General features: G+C 41.1%; 1 protein-coding gene across 2 annotated transcripts in view; it reads right to left on the bottom strand.

The window, feature by feature from the left end:
* LOC113028102 (thyroid hormone receptor alpha-B) overlaps window positions 1-25,981 on the bottom strand; it is a 161,278-nt gene extending 135,297 nt beyond the window's left edge. Inside the window, exons 1-2 of one of the 2 annotated variants that reach the window (XM_026178097.1) lie at window positions 25,291-25,979; window positions 2,346-2,428 (exon numbers count right to left, since the gene is read on the bottom strand). The gene's annotated coding sequence lies outside the window, so the exon portion shown is untranslated. Of the gene's footprint in view, window positions 1-2,345; window positions 2,429-25,290 lie in introns of both variants that reach the window. The other variant, XM_026178098.1, reaches the window with a different exon arrangement.
* Between the last annotated feature and the right edge of the window lie 335 nt (window positions 25,982-26,316).

Below are 26,316 nucleotides of genomic sequence, written 5' to 3'. Positions count from 1 at the left end.
TATTGCCCCTTATAAAACAGATGACGGCAGATCATGGATAGTTGGATGAATGGATGGATGGATTGATTGTTACAAAAACTACTATTTCTGTCACTAAAACAAATTTTAAAGTGTGATGCAGGCTAATGGACTCAGCTTTGAGTACAATAAAATCCAACCGAAAATGACCATTTTATGTCCTATTCACTATGTAACTATACCTTTAAAAACTAGTAGGAGGTGGGGTAACTTTCCCACTGTATGTAGTAAATTCAAACAATGTGATATCAAAAAGAGGAAGAACTTCAAAGCAACTAACAATACACACAGAATTAGAGAACTATAGAAATGGGGAAGCAGCAGTTGACAACTTTCTAATAATTATGATGCTAGTTAGCTCTTTGACGTAGCCAGATGCTATCACACAACTTTTACATTTTTTTGGGTACAAAGGAAACAAAAGTGTTCAGATCAATGTAAGTGTGTAGGAGTGCTCCCACACTAAACAATCAACAACGTGGCATCGTAGCAATGTGCATTTAGGTTTCAAAAGAGAAGCACATCCATCTGTGGCACCCACCATCATACAGTCAAACCTGGATGATTCAGCTATATAGATAGTACAATCTCCAAAAATATTCAAACTTCTCCTACTTTTCCCTACCTTATTTAAAATTTCATTCAGCATTTTTTAACAATTTTAATTCAATGCGTTCAGCTGCTGTAGATGATTGGACCCTGAATTTCTCTGCTTCATATCTACCCTTTATCTACAGTATGAATGCTTTTATACAGTGCAGAGGAGCATGTTCCTGCCATTATCCCAAATGTCAAAATGAAATTTGGCTCTGCAAAGTGATGACAGTAATCAGCCAAAGTAAGTAAAGATATAGATCCATGCGTCAGTGCCCAAAGCCGCCCTCCGATTGTGACCGACTGAGTTATAAATCCTCAGAAAAACAATGGACCTAATAACACCATATCGGTTCCACATGTCAGAGTCTCTATGTTAATCTCTGATTTATATCAAATCTGTAATTCAAGCTTGTCAACTTCAAGTTCTGACCTGGGACCACCTGCATTTGGAGAATTAGCTAAAGAAATAAAAGCTTGGAAATGTCAGCAGCCTCCAGCTCTCATTCTAATGCATTTATTTAATCAACGTTAGATATGCGGTTACTCTCACTTTCCGATTGTAGACACAGGCTGTTAACATTTATTAGGTTGCAGCTCAAAGCTTGATTGTTTCCTACTCCTCAGCCAACAGAAGTCATTACATATGAATCTTTCACTTTTACTTCTTCTGTATCAGACTCAAAACCTGATTAGGATTCAGCAGACTTCTTCCAATTACTCCATCAACCAGGGTGGTGTTAGACAGTGAGAACATGCATAAAGCAAGAAAGAGATCATCAGTCATCAGGAACGCCGCTTTGAATCAAAGACACGACTCGTCAATGAGGCACAGCATGTTAACATGTAGCAGTTATGATAAAAGGCAAAAATCCAACACGGTGCAAGACACCACTCTTGGGGAAAATCGTTGACTGTTGCAATTTCAGGAATGTAAACTGTCAGACGATACGCTGACCCGCTGCCAGCAGACAAAAAAGAAAAGCTGGCCCAGAAAATGTGTTGCAGAACAAGGTTAATTCCACCATGTCCACATTTACTGTCTTGTCAAGACTGAGTGATTCCTCAACCCTCCACAACCCTACAGGGATGTTGCACCAGTTGAGAATGTGTTTGCATAGCACGCATAATGCACTGCCCAAACACACTGTTATTGTTCTCAAAGTGTAGTTTCCTTCATTTGCCACACTGAAAAAGCTGCATACACAGGAAACAGCATATGTAAGAATCATTAAGCACATGCAAAATGCAAAACTATCTAGCATGCGATTTCCTTTGTAAATGAAGTCTGGAGCTTGTTCATACAACACATGTGACCCTTGAGGTGCTTAGGTGGCAAATAGAATCAGGTTTGCTAACATAGCTCGTCTGGAAAGATGAGGAAACGCTCTGGATAGATTATTTTTGATCGTTTTCCAATGTTCTGGACATTCTTGACAGGTGGAAACCATGGGAACCTGACAAACATGTCAGTGCCAGTCAATAAGTGTACAGTTCATATGTACTATATATACAGAAGTCTCCCGAAAAACAACCATAAAAAAAACCCATCAACTCTGTACCTGTGGAAATGAGACACTGTGTTCCAGTGGAAAAGTAACACCAACCACCAACCAGGCTTTTCACTGTCAATATATCACAGTACCATTACACTAACAGATCCCATTGACGAAGTCTGACAGTTAATACAAGCCGCCAGCGTTGTACACAAAGCCATGCAAACTTTTTCTTACCTTGGTTGTCAGCTGCCTTCACTTCAGTGCCCTTTCTTTAGATTTGAATACAGCTTTTATCCCAACACAGGTCTTCGCAGACTCTGCAATCAGAAGAGACAATCTGTGATTCTTCGTGTCTTTGCCAACAAAAGCAAAACATTCACCAGGCCAAAAGTTCCAGGGAGTGAAAAGGCTTTCAGAGGAATCCTGTGAGCCAAATCCTACAGATAGCCACAACTCGAGCACAAGCAAATCCACATGGCCACTGAAGCATGCATGTACTGCTAAGTCAGGGATGACATGGGAGGAGTCTGGGAGTTCAAGAGAGGAAAATCCCCAAAGGAGGCGCAAGGTTTTCTTGTCTATCAAAACCAATTTTAGATCTTCATGTGACCAGCTTACCACTAAAAAGCTTAGCAGTCTAATCCTTCAACCAAATGAATTGTCTAACTCGAGGCTTTGGTCAAAGGCATCAAAGCGCCGTTATAGCATGAATGTTGCCGAACTTTCAAAGGGGCAGGTATATGGAGTATACAGCTCTCCAGTACACTATGCAGATATTCGCTTTACTGTCTGCTTGGCTTCATTACACTTTGTACAAAAAGACCTTTCAATATTAACACCTATTACTGTACATAAACGAAAGACCCCAGGCAATATTAACAGACATCTCGGCCAAGTTAAATATTTTAATCAGTTGCATTAGAAAAACTGAATAATTACCACTCATGCTTCAACACATACTATCAAGGTACTTGCACACTCATGGCGATGCTGATGAACGCCAAGTAAAAAGCAAGCTGAGAGAGAGCATTCACGCTAGGCATACCTGCACTTTTTCTAAAGGCTATAAGCATAATAGAGCTGGTCTTTATATATGACCACTAAAGTAAATTATATTTAACATTGAGTTGTTTTATTCTGAACCGGCCCTTTATATCAGATCAACTGAAGTGATCTGGTAGAAGCAAATTAAATAATGTTTTGTGTGTGTTTGTGTTTCGGACAACACTAACTCAGTCTGATAAAAATGCCAACTCAAAATGGCTCGATTTTATTTAGCTTATTTTTTGATCGTGAAAAAGGGGTATTGAAATGATTAATTAATACATACAGGCAGTGAATGCAAGAGTATGGGACGAACAACCACAGATAATTGAGCCTCGCAATAGCTCAGCTAGGCATGCCAGTAAATTTATGCTCACAATAGTTTCACGCACGCTCTAATCATGTATAGCCATGGCCTACCTCTCCCCATAGGCGATGCGTACAACTGTGCTGACCTCTGTATCCTCGCTCTGCATGACTTCATGCTTTCAGCTATTTAACTCCCTCCAACTCTCCAGCCTCCCACTCTATTAGCATTTAATTGTATATAAACTGCAAAAATGTTTAACACATGCCCATGTTCATAAGATGCTGTATCTCACACCCTGTGGGAGGTGGGGGGTGCAGAGGTTGGTGCCCACATTAATGTGTACTGTGTGAAAATAGAGACAAGCACAAAAAAAGTCTGTTTTACAGCATCACATGAGCGGGGCTACAGGCTAAGATGAATGCATGTGAGTTTCTGAAATTGAAGACAATAGTTCAACCAGAATGTAGTCAGAAAATATGCCAATGACATGGCAAGTTTCACAACTCCTACAAGAAGGCAAAAGGTTGGGCCTTCCTGGGGATTTATGCACAACTACATGTAGGGTCGACACAGCCCGCTACTATTGTCAATGAGCTGTCCGGTACTGTCAGTTCCTCTTGTTTGATTTCCAGCCAGAAAATATCAGTCATCCTCTTTTTACAAGGATGCAGGATATGTTATAGGCTCTGCAAAGATTCACCTCAGAAATCTAAATCTGGTGGATTGTACAGCAACATTGATCCTGTGTGAGTTTGAAGTCTTCTTGTCATTGTTTTAATGGCGCCGAACCAACGCATTTCCTTTTTCCTACTGTTCTTCCAATAACGATGTCCTTTTTTAATGACTATTCTGTTCTGATGACATGTTCAAAGTTGGCGTGTCATATCTTTTGTCTTTCCAGTGACGTTGATGGCTTGATTTCTTCCAAGATTGATTTGTTGGTCCTTCTGGTGGCTGTCTATGGTTTTAATAAAATCCTTCTACAGCACCACGTACAATTTGTCGACTGTCCTGTTTTCCCCAGGAAAACTTTCCCCAACTATAGGTCCCCATGGAGAAAAAAAAAAAGTGAAAATCAATGTTTTCATCGGCTAAGAAATGTCCTTAGATTTGAAGACCTTATCCAATGAGTTCGTCGTTGCCTTGCCCACTGCGATTCTCCTTTGACTTCCAAGGTAAATGAGGCCTCAGAATCATCATTGATCACAGCAAAAAGTTAAAAATAAGTAAGTATAATAGTAGTAACAATAATCTGAATACAGCTAATGTCAACAGTGCAAAACATCAGGATCCTTTTTAAGGACGCTACTGTTACGTACACACAAATACGTTCACATGCTTATATGTCAAGAGAATAACAAAGTCCGGAAAACAGATGCCTCCCGAGCGTAGTTAACAATGTGACATGTAAAGAAATACGTTCAAAGCTCTGACTGAGATATCCACACACAACTGAACACACTTGGTATCTTTACATCATAATCTTCTGTTTGGCATACTAGATATATTTCCATAGCTTGTATCATTATCTGATGACTTTCAGTCGCAGACGCACATCACCGCTGACACTTTTCCTCTTGACCTGACAGGCAGCACACATAAAATCATATCTTGCACTGAAAAGATAATGATGAAGTTATTCATTAAAAGACAGCTTGTTGGCGGCACAATCAACGGGAATGAGAAACAGAAATGGTGGCCTTTGGGTGTTAGATGTTGTCTCACAGCTGTTGCTGCTTCACAAATTAAAATATAAAGATATGCAGAGGCTACGTGGATTGATTATTCTCATTTTCATTTTATGCTGGGAACACACAAAAAACCACCGTGACAGCTAATAACTTAAAAGGTACTTTTGGCTACACTTTTTTCCCCAAAGGGTCGCTACAGCAGATGGATCTGGGTGTTTTCCTTATTGTCCAGGTTTGTGATGCAACCCACCCCCAATCTATCAGGGCTTGGGAACAGCATTAGTGTCTCCTTCCAGTGGTAGCCAATAAAATAATGGACCTAAAAACTTACACAAGACCTCACCACACCTAATCTCAGTGAACTAATTTCAGAAGCAGTTTGTTAGTGCTACCTAATGCTTGTAAAGCAGGGAGGTCTATTAAAAGGCCTTTAATTTTTAACAGAATGAACCAGAGAGGCCAAGCCTTACTACTCATGGACTGATCAAACGAAAAAAAAAAGGATTGTACCATCATCCAATCACGCACAACTTCACACCGGATCTCTTCGATAAATTAGCTCTAAGTTGAAGAAATGTACGTTTCTGCAACCAATACTCTTCATTTGATAAGAGTGATCGAGTTTGGCAGCCATGCATTTGATTGTTCAGTTAACCCATATGCTAACCCAGCTCTTAGGACTTGGGGAGGGATAAATATGCATCCTCACAGGTGGCAGAGAGAAGAGGTAAACCTGACAGGAAACCTACATTATAAAATCTATTTAAAAGAGAAATAAGTTGGTGTTTGTAGTTAATGATACTTTATTTTGTGCCGTACACTAGTGCTGGTATGCAAGAAGGGTCCAGACGTACCAAGCTTTAACTTATTAACAACGCTAGCAGTCATTGCAGCAAACTCTTCAGCGGCGCTTTCCTCCCCATGCGACATTTTCCATAATGCACCGTGCTGAGCTCACCAAAAATCATAAAGGATCAATCAGACTCCAAAACAGACTTAAAGCAATGAGCTGCGTTCAGGATCAACATGTTAAACATATTAGAGAATTAACAGCTATTTTTAGAGTTTTTATTAGAGTGTAGACTGGAAATCAGGGAGAGGGTAGGGGGCACACACACTGTACCCTTTACCATATAGTCAAACTGCTGAACCAGGTGAGCTACACCAGCACCCTGCTAAGCTATAGCTTGATGTAAATCAAAATGTAAACGTTATTCACGCACTTGTAGGCTCATCCAACCAAGATCTCACTCTGTGAGTCTCGTTCCCTTACAAGTTCTCTTGCTACATGTAAGGAGACAGCACCTCTCCAGATTTTTGTTTTGCTATATGAAAACCCGGTGCTTTATTCTGAAAGAGTTGGAACACAAAAAGAAGATGCTATTCGGAAAGAAAATCCACAGAGCTTGAAGCTCATTGGATAACGCCTAAGTGCTAAACAAAACAAAGGACTTACATGGAGTAACGCATACTAGGAAGGCTTTATTGCACTGGAGTATTAGACAGCTCATTTCTTTATCAGCATTGATTAATCTATTTTGATAGCCAACAACCGGCTTTAGCAGTTGCACCTTTATTGCACTACTATTGTTGTGGTGTTTAAACACGGGCATAAAAATATCACCCGAGCCAAACATCATTACTTGAGTAATTTGTCTGAGCAAATAAAAGATAAGCAGGGAGCAGAGATTACAAATGGCAGTATATGAGCTTCTCATTAATATTCCTGCCTCCGATCGTGATGCACAAAAAGAACAGGTGATACAAAGAGGAGTAAAAATGCTCTTTTTCTAACTTGTCAGCCTGAGAGAGACTGACTTGTTTCCTCAACAGCATAACATGTCTTCACATGAGCTTCATTCTTGTGACATGCTTTGGTGCACAGCGACACACAGCCACACCGAGAGGTCAATATCTGATTTAAAGGTTCAGCAGATGTTCACAACAGATTACGTATGCGGCAGTTTTAAAAGCATTAAATAATATCAGCTGTTCCTTGAGGCTTTTTCCCTTCTTTCTTTTTTTTTTTTTCCCCTTCTTTCTTGAGTCTCACCACATAATGAATACAACACAAGCCCCCTTCATCCCAGATGCTTGTTTGGAAGATGTTTGGAAGATGATATAGCAAATATAACTGGATTTGGGGCCGAGTTTCCATATTTTAGCAGTGACTACAACTGATGCTTTTAGGATGAGTAAACCCAGTGATACTATGCTAGGATGTTTTTGTTGAATCTGCAAATGTGAGGGATTTGGTGGCATTTCTGTCTACACTTAGCCACTTTATTAGGTGCACCTTGAGTCACATAATGATATAATATTTTCAGCATAATATCTCCTGTAGCCTCAGTCTCTTACTCTTAGCTGTTAGAAGTAGCACCTGGTGTGGACAACATGTCGGGTATTCAGGATGCTCGGTTCGCTTCGGTTGCAGAAGAGCATATTTGAGCTGCTGTTGCCTGTCAGCATGAAGCAGTCTGACCATTTTCCACTAACCGCTGATATCAACAAGGCAGTTTCATCCAGAAAACTTCAATTTACTGCATATTTTCTCTTTTGAAACTGCAGTAAATCAGCAGTTTCAGAAATACTAAGATCAGTCCATCTGGCAACCATGCAACATTCAAAGTCACATAATTAATTTTTACTCCCAATTCTAAGAACTTCTGTTTAAGATTCAGCAGGTCATCTTGACCATGTCTACATGCCTGAATGCGTTGAGTTGCTGCCAAGTGACTGGCTCATAAGAAATTTGTGTTAACAAGGAGATGAACAGATGTCACAAATGAAGTTCCCAATGAGTGTATGCAAAGGTAAGTACTCAGAACAGTAATGGGGATTGTAGGAATTCCTCTCCCAGTTCTATGACAATGTATGCTGGCTGTGTCCAGATGATGGCTCCACCCACCCAGGTAATAAGCTGCTTGTCCCTCTGCCTTCTCGAAGACAGTCTAGGACCAAAAAAACAAGAATCAGACTGAGGGCCATCTTCTTCCCCAGAGCTCACACCTCATGCCTACAAAGACAGGGACATGCACTTTACAACATGTAACTGCAATGCTACCTACTGTTTATGTTTCCCTATTGGGTTTATTTATTTAATGGGTTTCTGTCTGTGTGTTCAATATCAGCTGTTTAAAGATGATAACTACCTCACAGAATTTCATTATGTGACTGAATAATGACAAAGAATCTTTAAAACCTTGGATAAACCCAGTGATATATACAGTAACAACTAGGAAGCTCTGACCCTGATTATTGTTAGAATTTTTATTTTATTTTATTTTCCAGAAGAAAAGCAAAATGGCTCATGTTAAAAAAAAAAGTGTCACACAACATCAAGAAAACTCGATTCACTTTTGCCCTGACTGAAAAATAAAATGCCATTACTTTCTGCTCTTCAATCAGAAGTCCATCAGAAAAGCAGGTGATGGAAAAGGGAGCGAGTACGAGTCTGTTTGTTTGCTCTGCAATCATTCTGAGACCGCATAAAAGGATATTTACTAACAGGCTGTTACGTTTTCTTGCAAAGCTGTTTCAGCTTTAAGTATCGTTCCATTTTCTCGTCATGAGCTTTTCAGTCTTCGAGTTTAAAAAAAAATAAAAAATCAGTATGCCGGTCCTGCAAACCAATATTTTGCAAGCACAGTGTGATGCTTATCTTCACAATAATAAAAGAAGATGACAGCTTCTGTGAGGACTGTTAATCCTTTTAGACAAATCTCAGCTTTAGTACCGAGCCATTTATCCAAAGCTTGACATTTTAAAATGCATCAAGTTCTTCCACATGAAAATAGAACAGGACGGCGCACTGAAGGGAAGACTACTGTTCCCAATGATCAATTTGTAACCATGGAAACAGTAAATAGCCAATCAAAATCAACCACACTCACACATTGCATGTCAATGTAAATGCACAATATGGAGGCTGCTTTGCCTACAAGCTGGTAGCCCTTTTTTTTTTTTAAAGTAAAAAAAACAAAAACAAACAGCTATAATAAAGACATTTAATGCAAATGCATGAAGTGCTGCACACTGCTGTATGCTGAGTATGAAGAAAGCAAGCAAACAGCAGTGAAGGTAATACAAAGTACAGTCTATAAACAGTGTAACCTGTATATTGTGGCCAAACTGAGCAGGTTGTTTGGCTTTTTTGCTCCACAATTGTGACGTCACGTAAGTGCTTTGGAATTACAACATTATCCGTGTTGTTTCCTGTGGGAGCAGGCCTCATTGTGAGGTGCTGGTACTGATAAGCGGCTATTGGTCACTTTTTGCTGTTTTAACAAACAGTTATTTTCAGTTTTTTTAAAAAAAACCGCAAACATTTTATTGCATTTTATTGGCAAAATAATTAACTAGAATAAAGAGAAAATAACTGACCCTGTGCTCCTTACAGCACACATATGAATAAACGTTATTGTTTCCTTTCGGGGATTTCCTGTTAAAATGAATTCTGAGGGGACCCAGGCTGCTGTTTTGGAAAGCTGCTGTCATGCATTTATAACTAATGCTTCCTAAAAGAAGTCGGCTAAATGCTGTCAATGCCAGAGAATAGCCTCAAAAGGAAATGTTGCAGGCTCTCCCTCTTTGCCAAACCACCCGCTGAATCACGTCCATATGTTTGCACAGTATGCAAATCACGCAGAGTTACTTAAATGTAAATTAGAGTGAATGCATGCCTCCATCTGTGTGTGTGTGTGTGCATTCAAGAGCCCCTCTTTCCAAACCCGTTGACCCGGTCTAACATCAGCATCTATAGAACTCCACACATGCATCTGATGGTCCTTTATTTTGACTTTGTTGCAATATTTATTCCGCTAACGCTCATTCCAGCTCTAATCCGATTCATTGTTCCTCCGCGGCTCTGTCTACAGAGTTAAGTCAATTCCACATGGAATTAATCCAGTGTGCTTTACTTTTGGAACACTCTGTTGGTTTGCGTAGTTTAAAAGCTTAGCTGTTACGTATGGGCTTGAACACGCACTCTCACTCACAAACACACAGTGCTGTAACAGAGCCAATGAGGAGATTGATCAGCTGGGTTGCGTCCAAATTAAAGGCAGTCCTCTGCAGCCATGCCAGGCATAATAACTTTCTCCTCCCTTTGCACTTTTCTTTGGCTGGAATAGTGGGAGAGTTGGGGGGGGTGCATGCGAGACAAAGTAAGATAAAGAAGGAGAGAGAAGCAATTGGATAAAGTCTTGACACCCATCTTAGAAAAAGAAATGCCTGGCTCTTAGATGTCTGACCCATTTCCAGCTTTCGCTCTCTCTTTCTCTCTAATTTCCTTCCTTTCTCTAATCTAGAGTAAAGAAGCTCTGGGACTCTGATTCACTGAAGCAGCAGTGTGCCGCAGGACCAAAGCCAGCACAGACAAACACGTATACGTGATCTAGAGTATAGCACCAGACCATGCTCTGCTTCAACTGCTGACAGTTTTATATCCTTTGAGTGGCCTTTTATGGGGATGTGTGTACCCTATGCACGGCAGGCGCATGTACTGTATGAGCTCATCAGTATGCATGGCGAGAGGCCTTTGTTCCCAAAGAAACGGTTCAATAATCAATTATTCACTCGCTGGAAATACACTGGTGCTCATTTCTAATAATAAAATCTGTTGGCACAACAGTTGGATGCAAAAACAAAATACATATTTATTGCATTTCTGAAGCACACAATCGACTCACATTAGGCCAAAACGATGAACATACAGTATGGCATTAAATAGAGTGATAAGACATAATGGCGCCCTCCCACCAGTTGTTTTAATGCATATTACTTTCACATTATATAGTGTTTTCTGTATTTCAGTTTTTCGAGTGCACTACGCTTACTACATAACTTTTTCTGCATATTTCGCAGTTGCTTCGAGTTAGTTTTAAAGGTACAGTTTCCCCAAATTAGTAAAAAATAAAAGGATAGGTGGGAGAGATGTTATTTTTTTTAAAAGTAACATTTATCAGAGGTTACAGTTACTACATTTCATTAACCATCCATTGTTTGTGGCTGAAGTCTGATAGACGGTAAGAGCAGAGTGAGACTGTCTTGATCAAGATAAGATCGCAAACACTAACAAAGGATGGGCTGCATGCTGCATCATTTCCTGTGAACCCCTTGTTTACGTGAAGTTAATCTGAATCCTGTGCAGGCAAAACAGATTCTTCCGCTAATGACAAAAGAGGCTAAATAAAATAAAAGTGCGTAGCCTGATCTTTTTGTTTAGGAATTTGGCTGCTATTTAAAAACTGCACATTTAAAATGATGCTTGCAAATCATTGTAAAAACGCCCGGTGAGAAGGAGAAATGCACAACCACACAACAGGTGCTAGCAGTAACTTTGGTAGTCAGTATCCTGTCTAATAACCTTCTCTGCAGGGCTCTTTGACAGCAAACCTGCCTTGAGGATCATCACCGGTGATGAAAACAGGATGCAAAGTTTGCAGTAGAAGAGGCTGCAGTCTAAAGGACTGAAGAAGACTATCAGGGGCACGAGCCCAAAAAATACACAACATTTTCTTTGACATTAACAGGGTGGTGCAGCTTAAATCCACCCTCCAGGGTCAGACTGCAACAGCAAGACTTTCATTCAGATGCTGACGTTCTTCAGCATCTGAAGGAGAACGCTCAAAATTATAATTATAGCACAAAGGATGCACGTAAATGTTGGCCGCCCTACACGCCAAATTTGGCTCCCTTTGACTTTGTCCTTAATTCCATAACGAAATTCAAGTTTATAGTTACTGATACAGTGGGGGATATCATGTCTCAGATGCTGATTACTTCAAAAGGAATACCAGACAATCGTGTCGTTTTTGGTAATAAACCCAAAACAGCAAGGCAACAAGAATCAGATGGACCTCTGCAGGCAGGGAGGGTAAAGAACACCAGAGGCTGGCTTCAGTCTGCTAATCCCTCGTGTCAGATAAGGTCTGACACACTCATACACACACACGCGCACACAACCAATAACAAGGGGAAGCAATAGACTGTTAACCATGTTTTTTCACGTGACACCTGATATGAACACGGAGAGAATAAACAAACTCATAATACAAACACGGTCTTGGCACCATTTCTCCCTTTATGCCAGTTCCTCACTGTAATGTCATCTGTTTATAGTTCTCGCTCCCTCTCACACACAAACCCGAATGGAAGGTCAGAGGGGTTAGCGCTGCCTGCCTTGGCACAAAAACAGGGCTACAGATGTGAAAGCACGGAGAGCTCGCTCGCTCTGAGGACCAGCTGGAGCCCGTCCAACCTGGACAAGGGTCAGGGACACGAGTGAGAGAACACAAGCAGCAATCGGAGCTTCTTCTCAGGGGCCTGCCGGCTTGTCACCTTCTTCAGTCACCCTGGACCACCTTAAAAACAAATCTATAAATCATCGGTGGACTCATTTGATTATTTTCACAGTTCACTTTCACACCTCATCCGTTGTTTCAATCATCAGTTTAGTCCTGAAAACAGCTTTACTTAAAATCCATGTGCTGCATGGGGCTACAAGTGTACTTTCAGTTTGCTCTTGTTGATGTTTCTCTGGTGCGTTTTATGTGTTTTATGCATGCTCAGGACTGGACAGTATTCACAGCTTGAGAATTTTGCAGTGGTACAGTGTACCCATGTCAAAGTAATCCTAAACAAGAAGCTGTTTCTGTCATACAGGGCTATTGGCAGCTGCTTTTGCCATCCAGTGTCATCTTGCAATAAACAAAGCCGAACAGTTGTTGTTGGGCACAGAAGTAGCCGCTCACTGGAGACAGTTTGGACAGAGCTGTACAAACAGGCAGCTGGTCGGCCAGCGGAAAAATGAAAAGGATGCACCTTTGTGTATATACACAAATCTGTGCAAACTAGCGACGCGCCGATTATGAAATGCAAGTGTTTAAAACACGAACTGATCAATGAGGTGAATTGCTAACCCATAATAAAAAAAATGAGACATAAAAAAGGGCCAGCGTCAGTAGTAAAGGCAAATGAATGTGAACATGTGTTCATTAAAGGGCAGTGATTTATAAAATTTGAAGCTGACGACGTCGTAACTAAGAACAGCTGTCTGCATGTTTGTGAACATGCATGTGCGGGTTTTACATGCTGGTTTGAAAGCATGCACGTACATGCATGCGTATCGTTTGTCTGAGAAGCTGTGCAAGTGTGCAATGCTTGCGTGCAGCTTGCCAGAATTTCTGTGTCCAGCGCTGCCAGGCAAAGGCTACTTCAAAGCGGTAGTGCAAACTAATCACAGAGTGGTTGCCTCACACTTTGCCTATTAAGTTTCCTTCTAGCAAGGCCAGTTATGTTGAGGGAAACATGAGCCTGTCGTCGGCATCAAACACATGGAGACGGTGCAGAAACACCGTGCTCTAAGAATCAGAATTACACAAGCACACACATATTCCCACGCATACTATTAGCACCATCCGAGTACACGCATTAACTTATAACACAGCTCTCACTACATGCCCACACATAAATTCTGTTACTTTCAGTACAAGTGAGAAACTGAATGAACTTGGACTACACAGATCTCTGCTATGTGCCAGCGTTTGTTGATTGGCTGCAGTTGAAACAATTCAGATGAGGAATGCACGAGGCTGCCAGATCCAAAAGTCTCTTGGTTCTTGTACAAACGCATACACACATGCACATGCACTGCCTCAGGGTGCTTGGCATTAACTTTGCACTCTGGACCTCCCAGTGTGTAGCTCTCCATCCCTGCTTGGCTAGCAAAATTAACAGGTAGAGATGAAAAGCACTCCTTGACTCTCGTGCGAATCCTGTCATGCAGAGACAGACCACTAGCCAATACTGGCCTACATATACCGATATAGACGTATACGTTGACCAAAATGCAAATGATTTTGTGAAATTGTTTATTCGGCAACATTCAGACTCCACTGTTTACAGTCCTTCATTTTCTGCAGCACCTGTAGCAAAATAGCATCATGGATGACCAGACTGTACAACATACACAAATGTTTTGTGCACAATAAGCTCAGAAGGAGTGCACATCTAAAACAACCCAAAAAACTAACAAAGGCTGGCTTTGAAAACAGGTAAAATGATCGCCTCAAGGCGCTTAATGCTGTAAGATAAAGAACCTACCATGATACAGGGAAACCCCAACAATCAGACGACGCCTTATGACCAAGCACTTAGATGACAGTGGGAAGGAAAAACTCCCTTTTAACAGGAAGCTCCCTCCAGCAGAACCAGGCTCAGAAAGGGGCAGCCATCTGCCACGACTGCCGTGGGTGAGAGGAGTGAGTTTCATTCACACTATCTGCCACTGCTCTCTGTGACTTTCTCGAGTCTCACTGTTCGCACACCCAGTGAAGCACAGCAGAGAGAGAGTGCTGTCAGCAAAAACACCACTGCAGCAATCAATGAGTAATGACATCCACCCCAGAAAGCCAGTATCAGCTGGGCTCTTTTGTCATCTATATTTTAGTGGATTAAACCATCCTTGGAGGTATTTAAAAAAACCTGAAGCATAGACTTAGTTAAAATGCTGCGCGGATCCCTGGATTAATCACAAATTCCAACTGAGCAAAGCTAGCAAGGCTGTGTGTAGACTGAGGGACCTCGGTGGGTTTTTCAAATCTAAAACTGCTTCCAAATTTCTGTAATTCTTGAAGAAGTTTTCCGAATTTAATTACAGGATACTCCTAATCGGCCGAAAGACCTTGCAGTGCAGCCTTCTCGAAAACAACCATTCCTATACGCTGGATTGATTTTTAGTTTTGAGGAAAGACTGGAAGCACAAGACCGGCTCTTCTATCTTTTACTTTATTATTTGCAATTTTCACACGTGGAGTAGAACAAATTTCCCTTTGAGCATTTCAGTTTACACCTTTGACTCATTCAAAACATAGACTGATGGGCAAACCTGATTCCTGATATAAAAACAAATTAATTATATTCTTTTTTTAATTACATGCTCTAAAAATCATCTCATTTCACAGTGTCTGACAGGAAAGATAGGCCTGTAACTAATTACTAGATTTTCTTTGCTGATTAAAATGCCGTTATTAGCTTTATTTATTGGTTATCTGTAAAACGTTACCTTGGGATATCGAGTTTACAATCCTGCGTTATAAAGAAGGGCATCAAAGTCGGCATGTGGGGTTTTTTGCTCAGCTTGGCTGCACAGCGTGAGTTTTCTATAACAGCTTTAAAAGGTTAAATCCATACAGACAGCGAGCATCAGCAAATGAAGCCTGTAGGGTTGCTTTGGATGAAGGAAAAAAAAAAAAAAAGGTCACAAAGGTCACATCGCCTCGTTTTAGAAATATTCCGAGCATGAAGCAAGCCTCTAAAGTGCTCATCTGAAAAATACTTTAAGCCTTCAGGACCGAGTGGCAGATCTCACACTGTTTTTCACAACCATTGCCTTCATATGAATATGTATTTATAACAAATTCAAATGTTTTGAAACACATTCTTAAAATGTGCAAGCTAATTACAATAATCCTCCCTCATTATTATTATTGTTCCTTGAAAAAGCAGAAAACGCAAGCGTGAAAAACAACTGTGCTAATGTGCCAACGTGCAGGAGAGATATTAATCAACAGGAGATGACTAATAACCCCGCTCCCGATATAGCACCCACCAACAAATTTCTGTAAAGGTGATTGACATTTCCTGTTAACAGTAAGCCTCTCCACAAGCCACAGTGTGCCTACCTGCAGCTGTGTTTAATGACAGACCATTTCCACAATCATCATTCGATCACAGGCCAGCTGACAAACCGATGTTCACAGAAACACTCGGGCTCGAGCTGACCTCGCTCAGCCGGTGGCCGGCTTCACTTTCTGTCAAACGCGGTGCCTTCGCCATGACGGGAGGAGGGAAAAAGGCCATCGGGGGGGGGGGGGGGGACAAATGACGTCTTCAGAAATGTTTGGAAATGTGATGTCAGAAAAAAAAAAAAGTTTCCTCAAACAGAAAAGTGCACGGCACGCAATAACAGAGAGCCTAGTGTGGGTAACTGTCGGTCACACTTCAAAGGAGCTCAACTAAACTCTGAAGTGATCTTTTAACCTCACAGACAGTCATAACATAAACCAACGTCTAGTTCCTTAGCCCGGGGGAATATCTTGCATGCACATTCATATTTGCATCAGTCAGACAGGAGTTGGGACTGCTACTGTGAAAACCCCACATATGGACAAACTAGAGGTCACTCTCTGGCTTAAGAAGCAGTTGCTTTAAAAAGTAGTGAAACGAGAGCAACCTGCCATAACTAAGCTGATTCAAATCTTGATAAGTCTTAAAAACAGAGTCCTAAACCTTTTTTAAATACGTAATAATATCTCACAAATACTTAGCAGATGTTACTTCGAAGTGTTTGCACAACACTGATTCCCAACCAGGGATACCAGAGTGTATACAGAATCAGTGGTTCATTCAGAAAAATAGAAATAACAATTTCAACAACTGATTGGACTTTTAGTTAACAGTAACTAACAGTAGTAGATGGATTAGTGGTACAAAGTGGTACTTGTGCCGTGGGCCACAAAGTTTCTTCATCTTTAAGCACCTAGTCATAAAGTCTGCCTTATTTCATTCTATAGAGTTCACCGAATGCGAGTATGGCACCATAATAGGATGTCACTATTTGGTGAATTTTTGACCCTCCTAGATATTTCTTGATCAACTACCAGTGGTATCATTGCAAAGTGGAAGTATTTAGGGACCACAGCAACTCAGACACAAAGAGGCAGAGCATATAAACTAGTTAGCAGGTACCAAAGATGTTACAGCTACCCAAAACAGTGACGTAAAGCTGAAACAGTTTGACAGAAGTAGCAGATAAGCAGCTACCACAGAAGCATTATGAGACAAACTGAAGTCCACACAGGAGAGGATTAGCAGCGATGTGGTGGCCAGATACCAAGAAGTGACAATAAAAGTCAGCGAAATAACTTTTAGCAGCACAAAGTGGGCAAGTCATCTCAACCTTGAAGTGGCTGCTAGTGGCAGATAATGTATAGGTACCACTGAATTATATATGACAAAAATATATATAAAAGGGTTAACTAACTAGAGCTTGAAAGGTCTTGGGTCAACCAACCTTCAACTTTAAAGCAACGTGCAAGGAGGATGTGTGCATAGAGCTAAACAGTTGAACTTTCAGCATTGTTAAATTAATATTCAAATTTGCAGAAATTAACGACGATTGTTTATAGCTTCCACTTCCAAATTTTGCCTTATACCCATACAATGACAGATAAGGGTATTCTATTCTATTTCTGCAAGTGCTGCAGTACAGCTGCAAATGTAAGCACTGAAAATGCAATTGTAACATCCTCTGTGCAAGCACAATTTACACTCTTATTGTTGAGTGATATCCCACTAAAATAAAATCAGTTGAAAACATCTAGAAGATGGCTAGTGGTCACACTGAAATGGGTACTTTAGTAGAGACTGTACGAGCACCCGACGAGCAAGGCTGGTGCTGTAGAGCAAGCAAAGCACGGCCTCATTACTACACTTCTATTTCCACACCATCTAAAGTGAAAAGCCTTGGCCCTAATGAAAAGCTGCATGCTATTCTCCCGAAGGCCAACTGTAAGTGCAGCTACTTTGCAGCACTGCACGGAATAAGTAATGGCCTTATCCTCACTTCCAAAACAAAATAAATAAATAAAATTACAAAGATTAAGAGGTGGCGTTTCAGATCTTGCCAAACCATCAGGTGTTGGAACGAGTCCATCTAAATTTCCTCAAGCGTGACAGATTAGGAAAAAGAGGGAGCAATAAAACTCCTGCTTCTACGGCCGACCATTCATTCAGCTCCTAAATCCGGGGGTTTTAGCGGAATTCGAGCTGCACTGGCTTCATAGAGAAATTAAATCCTGGTTTCCCAAAAGAAGTAATCCTGGTTAAGTTCTATTCAACAATACAGCGCAGCAGCAGCAAGGCAAACACGTTAAACACACACTGATAGGATAAAGGAGGTCAAACTGTCCTGTACTCATGGCTTTTTCTTTTCTGCGCTAATGAAATGCTGAGTGATGTACAGTAAATGCTGGCAGGACAGAGTATCCATATCAAGGCTTGTGTCTGAGCCAAAATTGTAATTGTGGATTTTTGTTATAAGCATCTCTTTGCTCAGAGTTATTCATTACTCCAGCAGATTTTGTTCGTTTGGCTCCACTGCTTTGTAGCCCTGTCAGCTGCGCTCTGCTCCCATATGCTGCGAGGTATTTAGCTGTGATTGTGATCTTCATTCTTTTTACACAACAGCTTTTTCAAAGGTGCAATGTTTCATTTTTGACAGGCATTTTGAACTATTTTCTGATATTTTACACGTGTCATATGCACAGTTTAGGGATTAACCGATACACTGGCCTAATATTGATATTGGTCACGATGGTGCGGCTGCTGTTTGCCTGATGGTAAATAAATACATTGACTGATGCCTGTGACTAATTTGTTGTGTCATATCAATTATGCACTAGCAAATCATGCAAAAATAGTGTGACGAAGAGCCAAAGGACTTTTTTTTTTCCTAAGGAAGCTTTCTCTGGTTCACTGGCAAAAACAGAAACCAAAGTAAAAATAAATATTTACATTTAAAAAACAAAAAACATCAGTTTTGATGCTGCCTATCAGTAAATCGACATTTTGAAAATTAGTATTTATAAAGAAACTGACAACTGGCACATCCTTAGTACAGGGATACATCCAGGACATTAGAAATAATCTAAGACAGCATTTAAAACAGCTATCAGCAGGGTTTTTCCGGGGTTAAAATGAGCAGTTGGGGTTTTTTCCTACACATGTAAGAGACTGATGCACAGCACACTGGTAACAGATCACAGCTTGATGAAGTTTGCATGCTGTCGCTTGGTAAAATTTGTCACCGAAAGGCATGCTCTGCACAGAAAACCTCTGTGCAACTGCTTTGGTTGCCTGCAACCACTCACCAACCAACCAGCTACGGAGTACACATTTTTATCCCAGCGACCAGAGGTTGCCAGGGGGTTTGCCAACTGGTCTCCAGGCTTGTGTGCCTGAGGTCTGAGGTACCAGCTGCTCCTCTCACACTAAAAGCAACAAATCTGTGTTACTTAATCAAAGCAGATCATAATTACAGTGCTGATGATGTTCTTGAAGCTCTGGCTAAAAGCTCTTTAGTAGCTACCACAAATATTTCTGTGCAGGAAAAAGTTTAATCAAGAGTATTATTAGAGTAAACTTACAGTTATCTTTGATTACTTTTATTTTCAGCGTCCTCCGCTGTTGTACTCACATACAAACTTATAATCACACAAGGAGTTCTCAAAGGACCTCTGATTATGAGCCGATTAGCTTCTGCCCCAGGGGCGAAGATAATGAAAGCATTATTGCCCATTTAATCCTGGATGCCCATGTAGGGAATCTGTCTGGATTAAGCTCTGAATCTTTATAACTTTTTTTTTGTAAGTAGCCACTTTAGCGTCACGGGAACTGCTTGTTCAACATGTCAACAAATCTGCATAAACTTAGGTGGCTCTCACAGAGAGACAAGAGAGAGAGGAAGCAGTGCCAGCAAACGTCGGATGGACTCCACCTCGTAAAGTGCTACGCTTCACCCTGGCAGAAATAAACCTCACAGCCCTTGGTGCCAAGTATTCCCGTTGATGAAAAGCTAGTTGTGAGTGGCCCCAGTCGTACCCCGGCAGAGCCAAGCTGACTGACGTTAATAAGAAAGAAGGGCGGCTGTGTAAAACACTCTTGCAGCTCTTTCTGGCCAATAAAGGCCATTTTACAAGTTATTATTTTCCCCGGTGATTTGGAAGGTGGTGAAGCAAAAGCTGGCAAAGAGGAGCGGCAGCAGAGAGCAGCGACGGTTCAATGGGAATGAGAAATACAAAAGATAAAGCAGGGGAGCCTCTGGTAACCATCTGCATTGAAACCACTGCTTAACAGAAACAACTGAAAAAAAAAACCCCAACTACGCATTAAAACGAAACCTAACCTACAAAGAGAAGACAAAAAGGAGGGGCCCAAACATACTACACTATGAAAAAGGGGGAAAAAAAAAGAAAACCACAAACTCGGTACCCGCTGCTGGCTGACATCTGATGTAATACATCTACTAGTGTGTTTGTGTGCTAGAGGGATGAGACGCTGCAGTATCTAAAAGACAGCAGGACCCCCAGAGGTTTGTGTGAAGACTGGTGCAGAGCAGAGTGATAATCTCTTGTCCTGCTCACCAACACAGCATGCTTATCAGCGGTGGAGCGTCACGGGCCTCTGAATGCAACACGCAAACCAGCTACGACATCACACTGGAGGGTTAGACTCATTCTTCTCTGCTAATGAGGTCTGAATTGCCACTTTCCATTAGAACCATTACTGTGTGCCCAAAACATTACAGCAGGATGGCCTGCTATTAAACTGCAGCCGAACCAACAGTCTGGTAATTGAAATAAATAATATGAATACATTTTTGATAAACATCAGGACAAAAATGTCAAAACTAATATATTTGCACTTTTCTGCGTTGTACAGCAAGAACTTAACCACATGACACGAAGATATTGGGGCTTAGAAACTGGTAAACTGAGCTAAACTGGTTTGTCTGGCGTTATTCAAGCAATTTAAAAATAATCAATTATTCAGTAATTAAAATATCCAGGTCTTTACTGATTTCTGGAACACAAACTCTGTGCGTTACTCTTCTTCACAGTGGATTATTCAATTTTTCAACACATTTTGTTATTTGGGGGTTTAAGTCTAATGAAATTACCAAACTATAAGGACATGCGTGTAATTAATAGTAAGGATGTTACCACTGTTCTGGCAATTTCATATTTGATACTAACATCATATGCATTTTTGTATTTGGTGCATAACTTTCACCTATCACTAATATTAGTATTAGCGTTGCCATTTCTCACTAATGTGTTGGGCTGTGAGCTAGATGTGCACACAGTGTAACTGAGGAGGACACCAATCCTACACTGATAGTTCTGTGTATCAAAATTGTGTCACATGTTGAGTCAGTAAAAGGGAGGGAAACTGTGGTTTCTGTGTCCCTAAACAAAATGAGACCAAATCTACACTCATTTGAGGGCTTAGGAGCCAACAGCCTTTGGGAGTGACTACGAATGTAAGAACAATTGGTTCGCTTATATTAAAGGCAGCGAGTCTGGGTGTGTTCAGTAAATAAGTGAATTTACTGTATTTCTAACAATCTGATAAATAAATATGTCCATTCAGCTTTAGCAAATCAAGCCCTAAAAAACAAAGGTTTTAACAATGACGCTACTTTTTGGGGTGCAGAGACTGCCTTTATACAGAAATAAATGGGAGATAGTGCTCGTAAAAGGGTAACAGGTTCACAGCATTTATTGTAAATGCACAGGTTTTGTTTAGGTATCTAATTAATCTAATTCATTATAAGTGACAGAAATAAGTAGAATTCTGTATTTTGGTGCCATAATAGAATTTTTGCAGCACTGTCACAAAGAAAGAGCAATCCCTAGTTTTCTGTATGTTATTCCAAGCTACCGTCAAACCTGTACATTTGCAAGCATTATACAGGGCCGGCAAACTCTCCAATAGCCCTAAAGTCCATCTAAATATGCAGGTTAACATCATTTCTTGTTTGCTTGCATGCTTGGACTCATTAATTAGTATGCATAATCATGTATAGGCACACTCAGTCAAAGATGCTGGATGTTTGGTTAGTCATCTGAGCACTCTCTTTGTGCATAAAGAGGCCAATTTCTTCGCTTGAATAAATACAAACTGAATCAAACATCATGAGCACTTGTACAGGATGTTTTTACTGATAAAACCCATCAGAATAAAGCTCAAAACATCTATGAAATCCATTCACGATTTAGATTCATGGTTTAATTAGTGGAAGGCAAAAACTCTGTGGGTCAACTCACAGATGTTGGGCAACTAAAGTCAAAGAGACAGTGAAGACCAGTGAATAACTGACATGTCCTATGGTAATCAAGAATGTACATTTATGGGGAAAAGAGTGCATGAGTACTGTGACAACCTGTGCTAATAAAATCCATGATCCAATAAAATCTATGACCCTTTACCAAGACTGTCAATTCTATATTCAGTACCTGGAATTTAGGTCCAAATGGACTCTAGGAGGTTAAAAAGGAAGGAAAACTTGGACTGAACCCATTCACCATACTAGGTTCAGGAATAGCTCTTGACATATTGGCCTACCCAGCATGCCCTCTGCCTCTCTAGACAGCTCTGACATCATTATACAGCAGATACAGACCAGGACATCAGCTGCACAGTCGAGGTTATATAAGTGAACTCTCTACGTTTCTTAGCATTCAGCTCTGCTGCCCCACCATGGGGAAAAGGGAGGGGATGGGAGTAGATGATGGGGGGGAGGAATAAGGAAAAGGAAAAAGAGCAAGGAGGCCAGGAAGAAAGACGAAAAGAAAGAGCGTCTGAAAAAGAGAGGCCCGCTGGGGTGCTTGCTGCCAGGAGAAACTGAAGGTCACCCTTGGCCCCCTTAAGGAGCCCCAGAGAAGAGAAGAGAAGATCAGATCCACCATCCTTGTGATCTTTCAGGCAACCCTGTTACATCACACACTCAGTCAACAAGCAGAGCCAGGATTTCTTATTTGCTTTTCTTCTTTGCATAGAAAAAATAAATACATTTACACTAATAAAAGTTTGAGTGTAAAAAAACATCACTTAAATTTGTCTCACACCTCATTTTCAGTCCATTTACAGTCACAGCCTCTAAACGGACCTCTAAAGAACACAGCTGCACTCGAATGGTGGATTTGTCCAAGGCTAATAATCAACCCAGGGACAGAACCCTGAGATTTAAACTGATAGCTAATGATTAATGAATCGCAGCCATCTGGGGTCATATCACCTCATCTGACATAAAGTAACACTTTTAGACTGCTTTTGTATTAAACCCCAAGACTGTACGGTCATTTAGAGCCTCGTCCAAAAATATGACTAATACACTTTTAGGTTTCAGGTCCTTTTGATGTGCAAATTGCTCTCTATCTCTGAAGCGCTTCCAAATGTAAAAACTCTCCATGTTAAGATTTGCAGCTGGTTAGCATGTTTAAAACCTTATAGCCTGCTAACTGATAAATGCTTCACTGAGCCAGAGAAAGTGTTTCTGTTGCAAGCTTGATGGATTCGACTGCAAGAGCCTACAGCTTTTAGACTGTCACCTTCTATCAGCACAGCACAAGCCGCTAAGAATCCAGACCCAGGAAAGGCGTTAAGCAGAGTGGTTACATTAAGTGATTTCATTATTATAGTGCTGTAATGTGGTGATGACTGCTTTTGCACGCAAACAGCTGCGAGTGCGCACAGGGAACAATCCCAGTTGCATTTACTAACGATCTGCAATTGTGCACAGTGGTTGTTTTCAGCAGGGATTCTCACATGCCTCGTGGGGATGATGAAGGTGTCAGTGTTGCTTGTCGTCTGTCAGTCAAAGCTGCTGCATATTAACAAGCATTATTAAGGTTTTTCTTGGCATCATTAAGCAGTTCAGTTGGCAACACTTTGCATTTGGTTTGGCATTCATGCCAAAGCTGGCTTTAACCACCCTGCTGTATTGAACTGTACTCTATTCTGCAGCTGTTTATCTAAAACAAACTGTATTAGTGGATGCACAGCATAACAGCGCATTTAACAGCTGCAATTGCTTTAATGTGCTGATCAACTGGAACAATGCTCTGATATGTGCAATATAAAGTGATCAGATCCGACAGCGATCACCAGAGCTGTACTGGTGTACTTGTGCATAGACAGAAGCAGGAAGAGAAAAGGTCCTAAATGCTAGCCTGTAAGGATTACAGGGACTATCATGTAACCAGCTATATTTACACAAATGCACAAAATACATGCAAACATAGGATCTTGCAAACTTAAAAGTGCATACTCGTTTTGATCTATAGGACTGTTTGCAATGCAAGATCATTTCCAGTGCTTTAAAATCTTACTTCTGCATCACCTGAGCAGGGCTGTGGTGTCCATGAGAGGGAAACAGAGTGACACAACCCCCCCATCAGTGACACATTACTGGCCTCCCACCAATGAATGAGAGCATGGATAAAACCAGCGGTTGCATATAGTCAGTAGATTTGCTCAACCACCATATACATTATAGCTTTGCACAGTCAGTTGCTATTTTTGCAGATTGATATTGATAAAGCAGAATTGAAAGTGGAATCATATGCCTCAGCACGATTGCAGTGAATCACATTAATGACTCAATAAGTGCAATCTGTATAATAACTATTTTCACTGTAGACACTTGTGTTGATGATAAGCTTTAGTACTATTACTAAATTATGGCCATAGCTTTTACTTCAAGAGTCTAAATCCCACCCTCTACAAAATGATGCTTAAACTCTTGTGCAACACTACTTTTCATTTAATATTGCTTGCATTAGTGCACAGGGCTGCACAGGAGCCTGAAAATACAATAAAGTTTTTCCCCTCTTTCTGATCAAATATTCTGACTTCCTGTGGACCTCCCCTTCACCACCCCACTGTAAAAAAAGAAAAAGAAAATCCTGGAAACGCCCCTAACATAAAAGTTAATTTATTAGAGCCGTAAGTCATAGTAATAATAAGTATTGATCTGCAGTGCTCTTACTGATACTAGATTACAGACAGCACTGTAACTTCTGCAACATCCGAGGGAAGAAAAAGTTGGAAACCAAATTAGGGTCAGGTAACCGCCGCTTGAGGTTCCCTTTAGGACTGTAGGTGTAGCCTGTCATAGCTACTGATCTTTATCAGTTAGGCTATCAGCCCCTATGCGTGTGTGCACGTGTGCATGCGTGATTTGACCGTGCGCGTCAGTGTGCAGCAGGCGTAAATGCCAAGCTGCACACACCACAATTAACCGCAACAAAAGCAAACAAAAAAAAAAAGGCTGTCAGTACCCTGACGATCACTTTGGGTATGCTGACAACTGCTAGCCGGAGTGATACGGTGGTGCCGGAGTGACGAGCAGGATTACCCAGCCCCTGCTGGACTCCACTCCGTGCGTTACCCTTCGCTGCTGATCCGATCTGTCAAACCAGCCCGGGCTACTGAGGCTAGCGCCGCCAAACAACTGCCTGCCCACCACGCTGTGAACGTCGTGTTTCGGCATGATCGCGACACTCACCTTCACCTTCAGTTACTCCCCACGCGGTTTGGACACAACTTCCCGCTGGGATACGAGGCGGAAATAAAGCGTGAGAAAGTCCCCGGGTTCATGCACAAGTGTAGCAGTAGAGAAGCGCTGGATGGCTCCCCCGTCCCCTCACTCCGAGCGCATTCCTCGGCCAAGCTGCTGCTCCTCGTACCGTCAAATTATCTCCCCGCTCGGACAACAACCCCCAGTGCTCCTTCCTGCAAAGCTTCAGCGCGGATTGAAGCCGTTTGTTTCCTCTTTTTGCTGCCTTCCAGTAGCGTTTGGATGGGCTGCAACGACATCGGGGGAAAGAAGCGAAAAAGAAATACTACACGCTCGCTCCTCCCTCCGCTTATGCCCGGTACAGTAAGGGCAGCGCTCGGCGGTGTAAGCACTTATTAAAACTATCTACTGCTCTCTACAGGAATTCCACTGTAAAGCACGCACTGTACACACGGACACATGTCGGGACGTTCGTGTCGCGTGAAATGCGGCGCAATCCTCTTCTTTGACTCGCCTCACTTGCCCTTATTTATTGACTTCATCATCACCCCCTCGGAGGCCCCCTCCATCCCCGTTTCCTCCTCATCCTTCCCTCCCTCCCCCTGAGAATCTGGGAGTCATTCACCTCAATGAACATTCAGATGTCATGAATGGACGTAATAGGAAACAATGTAAGAGCCGGGGAAATATAATAATATATATTAATAATAAAATAACTAATATAGATATATACAGATACATTTTATTAATAGGATTCCACAAATAGCTATATTTTGATTGGAATCGGTTTGGACGTGCATTTTTTTTTAATATAATTGATTAGGTCTATTGAAGAATCAATAAAATTGAGCAATTTATTGAATAATTCTTTAGAAAAAATCAAACGTAAACTGACTATATGGTATGTATGCCCATGCTTTTCAGACATTTTACACATGAAGTGATTAGAAATAATCACCAAAATAATTAATAATCCTTCCGAGTTTATTGTCTTGTTTGATTAATATCCCTTTA

The sequence above is a fragment of the Astatotilapia calliptera genome, chromosome 8 (genome assembly GCF_900246225.1).
Source record: "Astatotilapia calliptera chromosome 8, fAstCal1.2, whole genome shotgun sequence".
In the NCBI taxonomy this organism is placed as follows: Eukaryota; Metazoa; Chordata; class Actinopteri; order Cichliformes; family Cichlidae; genus Astatotilapia; species Astatotilapia calliptera.
This window is presented reverse-complemented; position numbering and strand designations above follow the sequence as displayed.